Source organism: Lynx canadensis, chromosome A2, assembly GCF_007474595.2.
Source record: "Lynx canadensis isolate LIC74 chromosome A2, mLynCan4.pri.v2, whole genome shotgun sequence".
NCBI classification, from domain to species: Eukaryota; Metazoa; Chordata; class Mammalia; order Carnivora; family Felidae; genus Lynx; species Lynx canadensis.
In genome coordinates, this window is record NC_044304.2 from 51,878,308 (window position 1) to 51,892,708 (window position 14,401).

General features: G+C 50.5%; 1 protein-coding gene across 6 annotated transcripts in view; it reads right to left on the bottom strand.

Annotated features, from left to right (window-relative positions):
• The window catches only part of ATP2B2 (ATPase plasma membrane Ca2+ transporting 2), a 387,223-nt gene that overhangs the window by 285,264 nt on the left and 87,558 nt on the right, over positions 1-14,401 (bottom strand). The gene's annotated exons all lie outside the window — the stretch shown is intronic.

Below are 14,401 nucleotides of genomic sequence, written 5' to 3' on the forward strand. Positions count from 1 at the left end.
CACCCTGAGCAGCACCAGCACTGGGATGCTGTTTCCAAATGAGTTCAGAGTTCAAGTCTGGGCTCTGCCATGCATGAGCTGCCTGAGACCCCAGGCAAGAGGCCCCATCTCTCTGAGCCTCACTTCCCTCACCTATAAAATGGGGGTAATAATTGCACCCCCATCTAGAGCCGGAGTAAATGTACAAAGAGACAGTGCATACCAAGTGCCCAGGTCTGTGGTTGATCGATGGTGGTGGCAACTCTCAGCAGAGTCCTTTGCGCAAAGCTGCGCTATGCACCATCCCATTCTGGGAGCTCGGCCCCTGGCTAGCAGATGGGGTAGAGACAGGAGCCTGGATTGAGGTCCTGGGCTGGACTCTAGGGTGAAGTAAGACAGGCTGCACTTCAAATTCTCCTGGCTATCATATCAGGCTGAAGGCCCAGTTCCTTCTCCTTGGTTAACGCCTGTGGGTGAATGCGTGTGCGTGGGGCTGTGCAAATGCATGAGTGTGAGCTCTGGGGGCGTGTATCTGTGTCTGTTGAGGCAAATGCATGCATCCTTACAACACTGGTTGAGATCCCTAATGCATGCATACATATTTGTGTATCTGGTTACGTGTGAGACCCTTTCTCACATGCCTACTCACGATGCCCTGAGAGCCTGGATCATGTCTGCCTTGGTCACTGCTGTATCCCCAGGGCCTGGCATATAGTAGGTTCTCCATAAATCTAAGTGTGATGAATGAGTCTACACACACTCACACGCACACATCCCTCTGCTGTTCCCAATCACTGTATGTTTTACTTTTTTTTTATTGATTTAAACAATTTTTTTAATGTTTATTATTTTTGAGAGAGAGAGACAGAGAGCAAGCAGGGAAGGGGCAGAGAGAGAGGGAGACACAGAATCGGAAGCAGGCTCCAGGCTCTGAGCTGCCAGCACAGAGCCTGACGCGGGTCTCAAACCCACAGACCGTGAGATCATGACCCAAGCTTTAGTTGGCTGCCCAACAGACTGAGCCACCCAGGCGCCCTTATGTTTTACTTTTTTAAATGTTTATTTATTTTGCGAGAGACAGAGCGTGAGCAGGGGAGGGGCAGAGAGAGAGGGAGACACAGAACCCGAAGCAGGCTCCAGGCTCTGAGCCATCAGCACAGAGCACAACGCGGGGCTCGAACTCACAGACCACGAGATGATGATCTGAGCTGAAGTTGGACACAACCAACCGAGCCACCCAGGTGCCCCTCCAATCACTGTATGTTTTTTAAAAAAAAGACTTAATTTGGTAATCTTGTGATGAATCTCATACTGTTTTCAAGTGTCCCATCTTTCTCAGCTTCACCCAGAGACCAAGGGGCACCGTCAGCACGGTGGTTGGTGGAGGGGGAAGACAAAGCCTGCATCTGAGTTGGCCAGGTTTGGCAGGAACCCAGTTCTGCCTTGTGCCTTATGACACTGGCCAGCTCCTTTACCTCTCTGATCCCCTTGGGTGAAGACTGGTTATGTCTGGGCAAGGGAAAGCACAGCACAGAGTCCAACACAATGGAGTTGTCTGTCTTGGTAATTCTGACCTGGGGCTCCCCCACCAGGCTGGGCACACCCAGACCTCCAGCATTGGGCCTCCCAACTTAGAAACAAGATCTCTCTAAAGTTTTTCTTTCTCCTAACCAAAGGTCTGTTCCAAAACCAAGAAGGATTCCTGGACTCCCAGGAGAAGGGTCAGTGGGGGGCCAAGGCAATGCTCAATTAGCCTGCCTGTGGTCTCCCCTTCCCCTTCCCCTCTGATACCATGCCTAGGGTCTCCCGGCACCTAGCCAGGACACGAAGTCATTCTGTTATGTCCAATTTCAAGTTTAGGCTCTCCACTACCAACCTCCCCAGCAGCACTCCCATTTAATATTTGGAAAACCTGCCCTCAGTAAAGACATGGCACCCCTCTTTCATACCTGCACCCAGTATCATTTAGTCCCAAGCTCCAAAGGATTCAGTAGGGGCAGGGTGAGATCTTCCTGTCTCACTGCTGGCTGACACCACAAGTTCAGTGACCACATTGGAAGGGCTAGGAATCTGGACGGTGTGCAGGTGATACATCTGGCTTTGACTCAGCTGCTCCCGAGGTTTTACCATGGAGCCTGCTGGGACATGGGATTGAGGGCGCCTCCAGGGTGACACCGTATTGCAGCGATAGCCCTCTAGCGTCACTAGCTCACCACGGCCACTTTCAAGCTCATTACCTCTCCTCCCTTACCATCTGCACCTGCTCCTCTTCCCTCTTCCCCTCTCTCATCCAGAAGCCCCCAACACCCATCCAGTCTCCACGGCCCACTCCCAAATCATCCCAGACTCTTTCTTTGCCCTCACAGTTGGTGTCCCACCCAGCCTTGCCACTGGAACTCAGGAAAGAGCAGAGCTCTCCCTGGTTCTCCACTTCCTAACCCCACTACCTTGGTCTAAAGCACTGGCCTCCAAGAGTTTAAGGTCACAGTTTTCTTTTTTGGTGTGTGTGTGTGTGGGGGGGGGGTACTCCCTGGGTCCCTCTTCACCCCATCCACATTGTAGCCAGACTCAGTTTTCTCAGATGCAAAACTGACCACATCACACCATTCTTTAAAAATCTTCAGTGCCTCTCATCTGCCTATAGGATCAAGTCCAAACTCCCTCACCAGGCATTTGAGGCTTTTCATGATGTTGCCATTCTCAGTCTTTTCTGCTCATTTTCTGCAGCCCCTGCTCAGGCCTGATGAGCCTGTCACTATAAACTATTACCTTGTTGGATGTCCAAACCTTTTTTCAGTCACTCATAATATCTTGGCTGCCTTTTGTCCTCTGAAGAACTCCTACTCATCCTTCAACGCCCAAACCAAATGGCCCCTCCTCTGGCACCCTGAGGCCCGAGTGGCCTCTCCCTGCCCCTGGAAGACCCTCTCCTATCACACAACATGTGACATTACAGTTCTTTAAGGAAGCATCCTCCTGGAAAGACTAGGGGTACTTCCGGGTAAAGCCCTCATTCTAGCCCTCCATAAACCCCCTGGTGCCCAGAAGGGAGCCTGGCATGTACTTGGGCCTCAGAAAACCTCTGGCAAAGAATGAAGGAAGGAGCTAAAGTCTTTCGGGGAAGTCCTACAAACTGCCTTGTTTTGGATATGAGCCAAGAGCAACCTTCCTTCCCCAGAATTCTGGGCCACCTGAAGGGTGAGCAGAGCCAAGTCCCCCTGCTGCTTCACAGAATCACCAAGAACAGGCTCTTGAGCTGTTTCTTCCTTCAATCTCAGGAGCAACAGCTTTATCAGCCTTGTTCTTCTAGGAGGCCCAGAGCCTGTGGCTCCTGCCCAGCCTCTGTGGGTCCATGGCACTTGCAGACCCTCACTTACCTACCCTTCCAAGCGTGTCCTGGGCCGGCTGCACAGGAGGAGCGGGCCTCTCTTGTGCCGGGGCTCCAGGGCTCCAGCCCAGAGGGGGCTGCGGGGTGAGGAGCCGTGTGGAGCTCTGGCTGCCAGCAGCAGAGGCGGACAGAGCCGATGCTGCAGAGCCCGCGGCCGCCCTCACCCAGGACTGTGGCTCTGGCAGCCGCAAGGAGCCTCCCGGCATCGATCAGTCCTGCTGCTACAAGTCTCGGTGCGCCTGGCTGAAGCTGGGGTCTTTGCAAGTATGCAGAAAAAGAAACAGAAAATTAAAGAAAAACATCTAACAAAGGGCCATCCGTGGGGGCCAGACGGCAAACCATTTGCCAATATAGGAATGCCAGTGGATGGGGGAGAGGAAGGCTCTCTGATGGTCTGTGCAAGGGAAGGGATAGCAGGGGGGGTTCCAAGTTCCTGAAGGTTAACCCTGTAAGAGCTAACTCTTTTGCCTATCAGGGTTTTGGTTTTACCAGGAATGGGTATAAAACTCACAACACAATGAGCAATGGCTCTCACTTGTACTTTCAGCACCTTCTGATGATGACGACACAGTGATGACGAGGTGAACCTCACTGGGACACTGCAGTGCCTTTGGTCCACTGGTGGGGGAGTGGGCTGTGTGACTGACACTGAGTGACCCATACTACCAGGTCACTCTTCAACGACCCGAGCTCCCTCTCGTTCAACCCCTACCATACTGTGAAGTTTCACATTCCCACTGGGCTCATCGCAGTTCAGGAAAATCTTGTGACTCAGTCTACTCTCTGTAACCATTCCTGGTTCCTTTGCTTCTCCATGTCCCCTTTTTTTCCTTCTTATATCTGTCTTATCTTTTTTTTTTTTTTCCTAAAACACAATGCTAGGCTCTGGCATTGGAGTTCTGATGATCACATTCTTCAAAACCAAAGGGCATGAGCCTTCCTTCCGGCCCTGACCAATCAGTTCGGTCCTCTGGACTCCTAGAGCGGCCCATCCCCTTTGCTTATTCTTGGAAGGGGCCAATTTGGGAGCATTTCCAGGACCCTGGGGGCTCTTCCAGAATTTGAGTCAAGGGATTCCCTAAGTGGGGTCTGACGTGAACTGCATTTGAGGACAGTGGGCCTTGGGGCTTGCAAAAATGATGGAGGGGAAGGAGAAAGGAATCGCCAAGCCAGTCCAGAGACAAAGTCAGGATCAGTATCGGCACTAGCCTCAGAGACCCATCCTGGGGGTAGGGTGTGCATATCAGGCAGCAGCAGGCAGAATCTAGACCCAGACTTAGGGTCCTGTGGACCCAGCTTCCCAATCTGCTCCCCTCCACTTGTTGGCTGGGCCATTCACCTCTCTGAGCCTCAGGATGCCTGCATGTGAAACAGAGACAGTGATGCCCACGCTTTTCAGAAGTGGTATAAATCTCAAGTTAAAAAACCTACACAAAGCTTCTGGCATGGCACTCTGTACCTGGTGGCTGCTCAGGACACATGATTGGCTCTCTAACTGTCTCCTCCTTCAGATCTCCCAAGGGGCTCACGGAAGACACCAAGAACTAGGTAAGGAAGTTCCAGAAAGCTGCGAAATACGACCCACAGCCAGGAGCCAGCCCAGAAGGCACACAAGTCAGGGTTTCTGGAAGGAAGCATGGAGCCCCCTGGGAGAGTGGAGCAGGCACTGGCTTTTCAAGAACTGGTGGTGCCTGCCCAGTGTGGATGCCCGAAAGCAGGAGGGGGCCAGGCATGCCCTGGCCTCATTTGTCGCCTGACCCTAGATCCCAAGCATTTTCAAACCCACATTTACAGGCTCCTTCCAAAATCATGCATGGGTGTGGCAGAACATCGTGTCCTCTGGCAGGTATCATTAAGTGCTTTTTTCCTTTTAGATGCTTCTCCCCATGCAACTGGAGACTGAACCGCCAACACTTTGGCTGTATGAAGAGAGTGAAATAGTGGGATCACGGACGTCCAGATAAAGTGACTGGGTTGACGGTTTCCAAATGAAGAATGTTCTAGGCCTCACTCGCTCTCCAAGTGTCTGATGAGCTGGGATTCCTAATATTCTTCTTGAATACAAAGGTGAGCCTCCCTCCTCCACCTTAGGTCTTTTTCCTTCCCCGTCTCCTCTTTTTGCTTATTCCCTCCGGTCTCCTTCCTTGTCTCTGTCCTTCCCCTTCCATGGTGCATACGAAGATTGAGGGAGGAAGTGTCAACACGTGCTGGAGGGAACCTTGGCCCAATCCCTCTGGGTTTCCATCTACTTCTCTGTGAAATGGGAGGCATGGGGAGGGCCCTGCCAAGTTTCTGTGTCTGCCCTGCAGAGCCATGCACGCTGCCAGAGGGACCAGGAGGAAAGCTCGCCCGGTGACCACAAAAGGTATTAGAAGTGCATCCCACTGGGCTGGCCTTCCTCTGCTGTCCTTCTTAGCAGGTGGCATGCAGCCCAAATCAGCCAGGCTGTGCCCATTTCACAGGTGGGAGCACCCACGGGCTCACAGGCATGCCTCGGCACACCTGAGACATCTTAGAATCAAACAGCTGCCAAATCCCACCTCAGAAGGCATTCTCCTTATTCATCCATCTGTCTGTTAGAACTGGTGGTTCCCGACCACTCCTGAATGATGCTGATGACACCTGGTTTATCCTGGGCGTTTCTGCTAAGTGCTTTCTCCACAAACGATATTTTAAGTCATGATTATGCACCCTGGCAGGGGTGGGCAGGGCCCGCTGCTCCTGTTCTACAGACAGGGATGATGAGAACTGCCAGCAGAGGCAGGCTCCTTCCTACCCTGAGTGAGGATACGGTAGGGGTGGAGCTGGTGGCCGAGGGGCAGGCAGGGGTGTGTAGGATCCACACCTGCCTCTCGGCTCACAGCCCCCACTCCCTTCTCCTCCCAGGCTCTCCCTTGCCTCAGCCTGCCAGCCTTCATATCTGTGCCCTGACCCGGGTGGGGATGTGTTACCCTCCCCTTACTGGATGAAGGCAGCCTGAGAGGTTAGGAGCCTGCCGGGAGGCAAACTGCCGGGGACCTGAGCAGAATGGCATTCTAGAGAGGGACTCGGTCCCTCTCCTGAGTGACTCAGATGTGACTTAGGACCTGCCCACTCTTTTTTTGGTTTTGTTTTAATGTTTATTTATATTTGAAAGAGAGACAGACAGACAGATAGACAGACAGTATGCAAGCAGGGGAAGGGCAGAGAGAGAGAGAGAAACAGAGACAGAATCTGAAGCAGGCTCCAGGCTCTGAGCTGTCAACACAGAGCCTGACGTGGGGCTCAAACTCATGAGCAGTAAGATCATGACCTGAGCTGAAGTCGGATACTTAACTCACTAAGCCACCCAGGTGCCCCTGGACCTGTCCCACTCTTGTTCCAAATGACTCTGCCAGGGCCCCCCAAACTCACATAGGCTTTTTTATCTCTGAGTTCTCATTTCAGCCTATCCCCTTGCTCCCCTTTTTTACCTTTACCTGTAAAAATCCTTTATAGTCTGCATTAACTTCTATATCTGGTAATTCCTAAGAGTGTGACCTTGGATAAGTGACTCCGCCTCTATAAACCTCAGTTTCCTTTATCTGTAAAATAGGGACAGTACCAGCACTGTGGGAATTAGATAAGAGAATTCATTTTGAGGGCTTGGCATGTTCCCAGGACGGGGTAGGCAGGCACTCAACAAAAATACCTTGTTGCTATGCCCGCCCTGATCGCCCTCAAAAAGGAGTGATTTCTCCTGGCTCTACATCTCTGTTATCCTACATCCCACTTCTCTCACTCTGTTCTACTGTGTGGGTAGTGACTCCCCTCTCTTCTCTCCGGCCACACTCTGAACTGCCAAATGATGCCTTCAGCTCCTGGCCTGGAACTAGGTACAGACAGTGCTGGACCACTCCCCTCTGGCTGCCAGCTGTACAGTGACAGCTCCCATCTTAACCCTTACAGCCCCCACAGCCCCTCAGGGGTCCCTGCTCTCTGTCTGCACTTCCTCACCAACCATTCCCACCATCATCCCCCCCAGGCGGCTACTGTCACCTCTCCTCCTCTGCAGCCACTCAGCTCAAGGTCACTGCGGTCCCCATCTTGTCCAGTCCCCTGGCCATTTCTTGGTCCTCCTCTTCCTTGACTTATTGCATTTAGCACTGACTTTATCACCCCTCCTTGTGAAACACCCGCCCGGGGACCCAGCGCTCGCCACTTCTCCTGCCCCTCCCCAGCCACTAACTATTGCAGGCCTTGCCTTTTTTTTCCTTTTTTTCAGCTCCTTTTTTTCCTCCCCAACTACACTCACTCCCTGAGTTATTCCATCCAGTCCTGGGGCTTCAAATATGATCTATATACTGATCTCTCCCTAAGCTCCAAACTCATAGTTCCAACTGCCTACTCCACACCTCTACTTGGATGTCTAATGAACATCTTAAAGTCAACGTGTGCAAAACATTAGCCTTCATTTCCCCCAACCAAACCTACTTCTCCCCAGTCCCCACCCCTGGCCTCCAGTCTTCTGCTAGTCTTAGTAAAGGACACCAGTGTCAACCCTGTTTATAGTAATGAATATGACTGACTTTTGACCCCGGTTCCTGGGAGGGAGACTCTAAATCCGGAGAACTTCCCTAGTGACAGAGGTACGTCTTGTCGTTCATGAGCCCCTGGGACTACACCTGAGTTTATGCTAATAAGCTGAATCAGGGTGGGGGCTGGTCACCAGAAACACCAACTATGGCATGAGGGGATCAGGGCTTTGAGCCAGCTCCACCTCTAGGGGAGGGAGGATGGAGACTGACTTCAGTCATGTAGCTAAGGAATCACTCATGCCAACATAATGAAATCCTAATATAAACTCTGGGGGCGCCTGGGTGGCTCAGCCAGTTGAGCATCCCACACTTGATTTCTGCTCAGGTCATGATCCCAGGGTCATGGGATTGAGCCCCGTGTTGGGCTCCACACTGAGAGTGGAGCCTGCTTAAGATTCTCTGTCTCTCCATGGGGCGCCTGGGTGGCGCAGTCGGTTAAGCGTCCGACTTCAGCCAGGTCACGATCTCGCGGTCCGGGAGTTCGAGCCCCGCGTCAGGCTCTGGGCTGATGGCTCAGAGCCTGGAGCCTGTTTCCGATTCTGTGTCTCCCTCTCTCTCTGCCCCTCCCCCGTTCATGCTCTGTCTCTCTCTGTCCCAAAAATAAATAAACGTTGAAAAAAAAATTAAAAAAAAAAATAAAAGATTCTCTGTCTCTCCCACTCTGCCCCTCTCCTTCGCTCCCGCTCTCTCTCTAAAATGCGAAAAAACAAAAACCAAAAAAACTCTGGAGACTGGAACTCAGTGAGGCTTCCTGGTTGGTCAACAACCAAGGTGCCAGGAGGGCAGACACGTCTCTGGTGGGACCCTGCCAGACCTCACCGATGTGTCTTTTCATTTGGCTCCTCCTTTATAATAAAACTGTAGCTGTAAGTAGTGTGCTTTCCCGAGTCCTGTGAGTCATTCTAGTGAATTATCAAGACGAAGGGGGCTATAGGAACCCTTCAGACTTGTAGGCAGCCCAGCAGAAGTGTGACAACTTGCACACCCCACTTGCAGCTCACATCCGAAGCTGGGGCAGTCTTGTTGGGAACTGTGTCCTTTAACTCGTGGGGTCCGTGTTAACTCTGGGCGGTTAGGGCCAGATCTGAATTTCGCCACCGCAGCTGGCGTCAAAACACACCCCAGGGGTCATCTATTCAACAGGGCCACTTCTCCCCACTTCTGCTGCCACCATCTGGGTTTGGCACCGTTGTCTCTCCCCTGAATCACCACAACAGCCTCTTCCCCGGTCTCCTGGGTTCTACTCCTCCCCCATGCACGTCTACCCTACACAAAGCAGTCAAGGGGTTTCTGTTAATACACAAGTCAGCCCCCCTCACTCCCCTGCTCACAATTTCACACGCCCCATCCCAAAGTCCTCATGATCTAGCCCCTCACCAGCCTCCCAGACCTCACCTCCCACCACTTTAGCTGGCCAGCCTCTGGAAAAGATCTCAAACGGATGACCCGGTGTCTCAGAATCTTCTGCTTTGCAGCTGGCTGTTAAAAGATTTATTTACATAGATGTGGAAGGAATCACAACAGGGCTGTAGAGTTCAAACAGTTTGAGCCAAAGAAAAAAATGTTTTGTTAGCAGGCAACAAACAGATGCTCTGAAAGCAAAATGTGCCAGGTCATTTACTTCAAAAGTTACCGAGAGATTGAAGACAAAAAACAAAACAAAACAAAACAACGCAATTGAGAAAAATGTATTGAATGTGGAATCTCCTAATTTGGGTTTTAGTTTTATTTCTCCCAATTCTGATTTGTGTGACTTTGGGCAGGTGGCATCCTCTCCCTGAGCCTCAGTTTTGTTATCTGTAGAATGGGGAGACTCCAAACACCTCCTGGCCCATTTCCTGGCGTCACTGTGAGAGTCTCATGAGAGGCAGCTGGGAGAAGACCCATCAGATGTTATTTAGTTTACTCCTGTGTCAACATCTATCAGGGCAGGAGGAAGTCCCAGGACATTTGGGCAAGAAATAAAGGGTCAGTACCAAGTGGATGGCTAGGAATAAAGGCAGATTTTCAGTCTCCCAGGAAAGGTGCCGAGAGAAGAGATTTTGCTGAGTCAGAGGAAAATGGTAAACCAACTTTTGGTGCTTTGTGGGTCATGTTTCCTTAATCAGCCATATGCTCAACAACTCCAGGGTGCTGGGCACCGTCCTGGGTCCCAGTCTGGACACTGGGCCTCAGATAGGCAGCCTCTTCGCCTCTTTGGACCTTGGGGTCCTACCCTCCCTGCCGTCCAACCTGCTGGTGTCACTGTGAGAACTTCTCCGAGGGGCTGGCGGTTGGACTGTTAGAGCTCAGTATCGGGTGAGCATCTGGCAAAAGCACCCCCAAATACCCGTGCAGATGTCCTATGCTCTGCCCTTGCCTAAATCCACACCTGGAGTCATCCTTGACTCTCTCTCTCTTTCTGTCCACATTGTGAGAGCCATTCTCCTCTGCCTACTTCTCATCACCCATGGCCACCATCAAGTCAAGGTTACCCCATTTCCTGCCTGGACAGGAGCCTCCCACTGGTCCCCCTCCTGCTCCCAACCATCCAATCACTGCAGAGCAGCAGCCAGGGTCATCTTTTAAAATCACGAACCTGTTCGTGTTACGCCCTGACTAGAAGCCTCCGGGGGATTCCTCATGTTCACAGACTAAAATCCAAACTCTCTCAACAATGGTGGCCCCCTGATGCTATCCTCCTGCCTCCACCTCTTATCTTACCAGCCACCTCCCTTGCTCTCTGTGTTCTTGCAATGCTCAGCTTCTGTGTTTCCAATGCTTCTCACTCCCTGCAGGATCTTTCCATAGGCTGTGCCTTGGCAGGAATACCACTTCCCCTATTTGGGGTCCCTTTTCCTCACCTTCATCTTGGCCCATCATCTAGCATCTATGACCTGTGCAGATAGATGCATCCTCACATATCCTCCGAATTTCACCTCAAATAAGCCCCTCCTCAAGGAAGCCCACCTTGATTCCACCACGCAGCCCCCACCGCTGGGCTCTCCCAGCAGGCTGAGGGTTTCATTGCCTTCATCACATTATAATTATTATTCTGTTACCCCCTTTAGGCTGTAAGCTCTGTGAGGGTAGGGACCGAGTCTGCATTGCTCATTCCTCTCTCACCAGTGCCACACTTGTAACAGGAACTTGCTAATTTGTAAAATTTTACAGACTCACTTTGGAATCATTTTTGAATCTGTTATGCTCCAACTACCTATGCAGCTTATATCTAGCCACTGACTATATCATCAATCTTACTCTACCCACACTTGCTGAGTGAGGCCCAGTGAGGCCAGGCAGCAAACAGCAGCATATGCAGAGAGATCCCCACGACAGGCTATGTCAGTGCTTTAAAGTGGGGCTGAGGTCAAGAGAAGGAGTGTCTTCCTGGGAGGTTAAGAAAAGCTTCAGGGTAGAGGGGCTCCTTGAATGGGGTCTTAAAGGATGCTTAGGAGTTTGCCAGGCTGGGGATGAAGCAGAGGGAAGGGCTTTGGAAGAGACCCAGGAAAATGAAATAGTGTGAACATCTCCTAAATCTTCCTCTGCAGCTCCACTTCCAGAACTTACATCTAGACCCTCATCCCAGCACCTCTGCAAAGGCCATCTAAATAGATTTTCTGTTACAGTCTCAGCTTCTGTTCTCAATCTGCTCCACCTTTGCTCAAGAGCCTGCTGTAGCTCCCTCCTACCCTCCCCTTAAATCCAAGGTGCCTGCCATTAGATGCCTGCCTCAGCCTCTCCCCAGTTCTCACACTACTCTCCGGTCTGATCATCTCTGCTTCTGCTAAACTCAACAACCACAACCTTCCACACCCCACTGGCTCACCTATTCCTTTTCTCCACCATTGATTTGATACACCAGTTTCACCTTTGAGGTGATGCTAGGAAAAACTGTTCTTAAATTTTGAGTTTTGAATGATTTAATTGTTCACACCTAACTCACTGGTTCTTACCGCAGCAGACATGCTTGAGCGCGTCTTAATAAAATTATCTTTTTTTGCACGCTGAACTCTTTCTTTTGCCTTGACCTTGAACAGCCACTCTCTGGTGGCAGGCCACAACCAGGAATGGTCATACTTTTGCTTCTGGGTGCTGTTGGAGAGGTGAGGTGTTACCCACGTGTACTGGTTGCATTTGGTGCCTGCATCACGCCTCCCTAGGGGCCTCTTAAAGGCAGAGATGATGTCTTCTCCATCTATATCCCTGTTCCTACTCCAGCTTCAAGCTTAGTGCTCTGCAAAATAGTGGCCACAGTCACTGAGAATAGGCTGCCCCTGTTATGGGCTGAGATGTGACCCCTAAATTCATGTGTTGCAGACCTAACACTCAGTATCTCAGAATGGACTATATTTGGAAATAGTGTCTGCAAGAAGGTAATTTCAGCAAAATGAGGTCAGGAGGGTGGGTCCTAATCCAACAGACTAGTGTCCTTTTAAGAAGGCAAGATTAGAACACAGACAACACCTAGTACGACGATATGAGGACCCAGGGAGAAGGCAGCCATCTAGCCAAGAAGAGGGACCTCAGAAGAAAACAAACCTGAGGACACCTTGATCTCAGACTTCTGGCCTCTACAACTGTGAGCAAATTCATTTCCATTGTCTAAGCCACCCTGTCTGGGGTATTTTGTTATGCCCATCTTAGCAAACTAATACAGCCTCCAAAAAAGCTCTCTAAGAACCACAGTTTGAGAGAAGGAAGCATACCATGTGCCACAAGTTTGGGTTAAAAAAAATGTGTTAAGAAAAAGAACACTTTAGAATGAAAAGCCCCAATATAACAATCTTTCCTATACAGCAGACTAGCAAAATATATACATACACACACATACATACACAGGGTGGAGTGGGGTGGGGAGAATTTCTCTCCTAATTGTGACTACTCTCTGTGATAAATAGTGAACATTCCACTGTGGGAAGAAATGCAGAAAAGCACAAAGAAGAAAATAGGTCACCTGTTACTCCCCCACACTTTGGTATCTGTTTCTCTAATCTTCCTCTTTCTGCTACCCTGCTTGTTTCTTTCTACCCATTTTTTTTAACGTAGTTAAATTTTGGCAAATTGCCTTTTCACTTAACACTGAAATAAGACCATTTTCTCCTACGTTATGAAAAATTCATCTCAAACCGTATTCAGTGGCTGGCCAGACTCATCCACTACCCATCTGCCTGTACCAAAATGGGCTCCCCCAACCTCCCGCTGCTGGACATTCACATTGTTTTTTGTTTTTTAACAAACATAAATAATACTATGATAAACATCCGTGTGGATAAATCTACGTACACAGGCTACTTCCTCAGGGTACGTTTCCCAGAAGGGGAATTACTGGTTACTTACGTTCCAAAAGAGGAAACTTTTAAAAATTCTTAAAATTTTCTAGGAGCTTATGCCACTTTAGGGAATGTATCAATTTCTGACCACACATATGAAAGGCTCCCCAGAGTCTGTGTTGTAATTTTAGACATCTTAAAAAGAAAAAAAAAGAAAGAAAGAAAGAATAAAGAAAACCTCGGTTATGGGGCCATAGTCAGTGCAAGAGCAGGACATCCATCCCTGGCTTCAGCGAAGTTGCCCTTCAAGTGAGAGCCTGGTTACTTAGCAAGAAAGGGGAGAGGGGGTGCTTTAATGGAGGGAACAAACCAGGTCGACCTTGTTTTCGAACAACGATGGTGATTTGCCTCTCTCACTCACGAGCACAGCAGAACCAGAGAAGGAGGCCACGTTCACCTCTGACAGCTCCTTAATCCTTCCCCAGCGCCACTTTTCGCTTCCCCATCAAAACTTACCTGTCCCACGTCCCTTCCCCCAAGGCCCAGCTACCTGCCGGAGCTAATGTGGTCAGATAATTGCTACAATGGACGCAAGCACCCATGGGTCACTAGACCACCCCAGATAGCATTCGGGGGTGAAATAAATCAAAGTAGCATGTGCTTGATATGTACAACGGAAAAAACGGAAAACTCGAATTGCATTTAACCTTGCAATGTGGATATAACCACCACGAACCCTCAGTTAACATTTTGATGGAAGCTTTCAAAGCTTCTTCCTCATCCTCTCCCAGAGAGTGACACAGATGGTGGCGATTTGGGCAGCGTGACCGGGGGGGGGGGGGGGGGCGGAAGGGGGGTTGGATGCGGAAGGCTCTATCCACTTACACACCCTGGGGCAACTGCTGATTCCATCTAGGAATGAAGGGGGCTCCACACACAGCCACCCCCGAGGAAGGATGATTTCTCTGAGATCACTGAGGGTAGCAGCCCCAGGCCATCGGTAGTGGATCAGCCTGGCTGGTCCCAGGCAGTCCCCCAAACAAGGGGCTGTGTCTTCAAATGTTTATATGCAGGTGGTTTGGAGTTGGGGGGCATGATTTCCCAGGGCCATCATGGTGATAAGGCCGACAGACTAGCCTCCAGAGGCCTCACCCACCCAAGGACAGGGGCCAAACAAAGTACTGCCAGGGCCATAGCCAGCTTCACACAGTCACTAAGTTACCAGA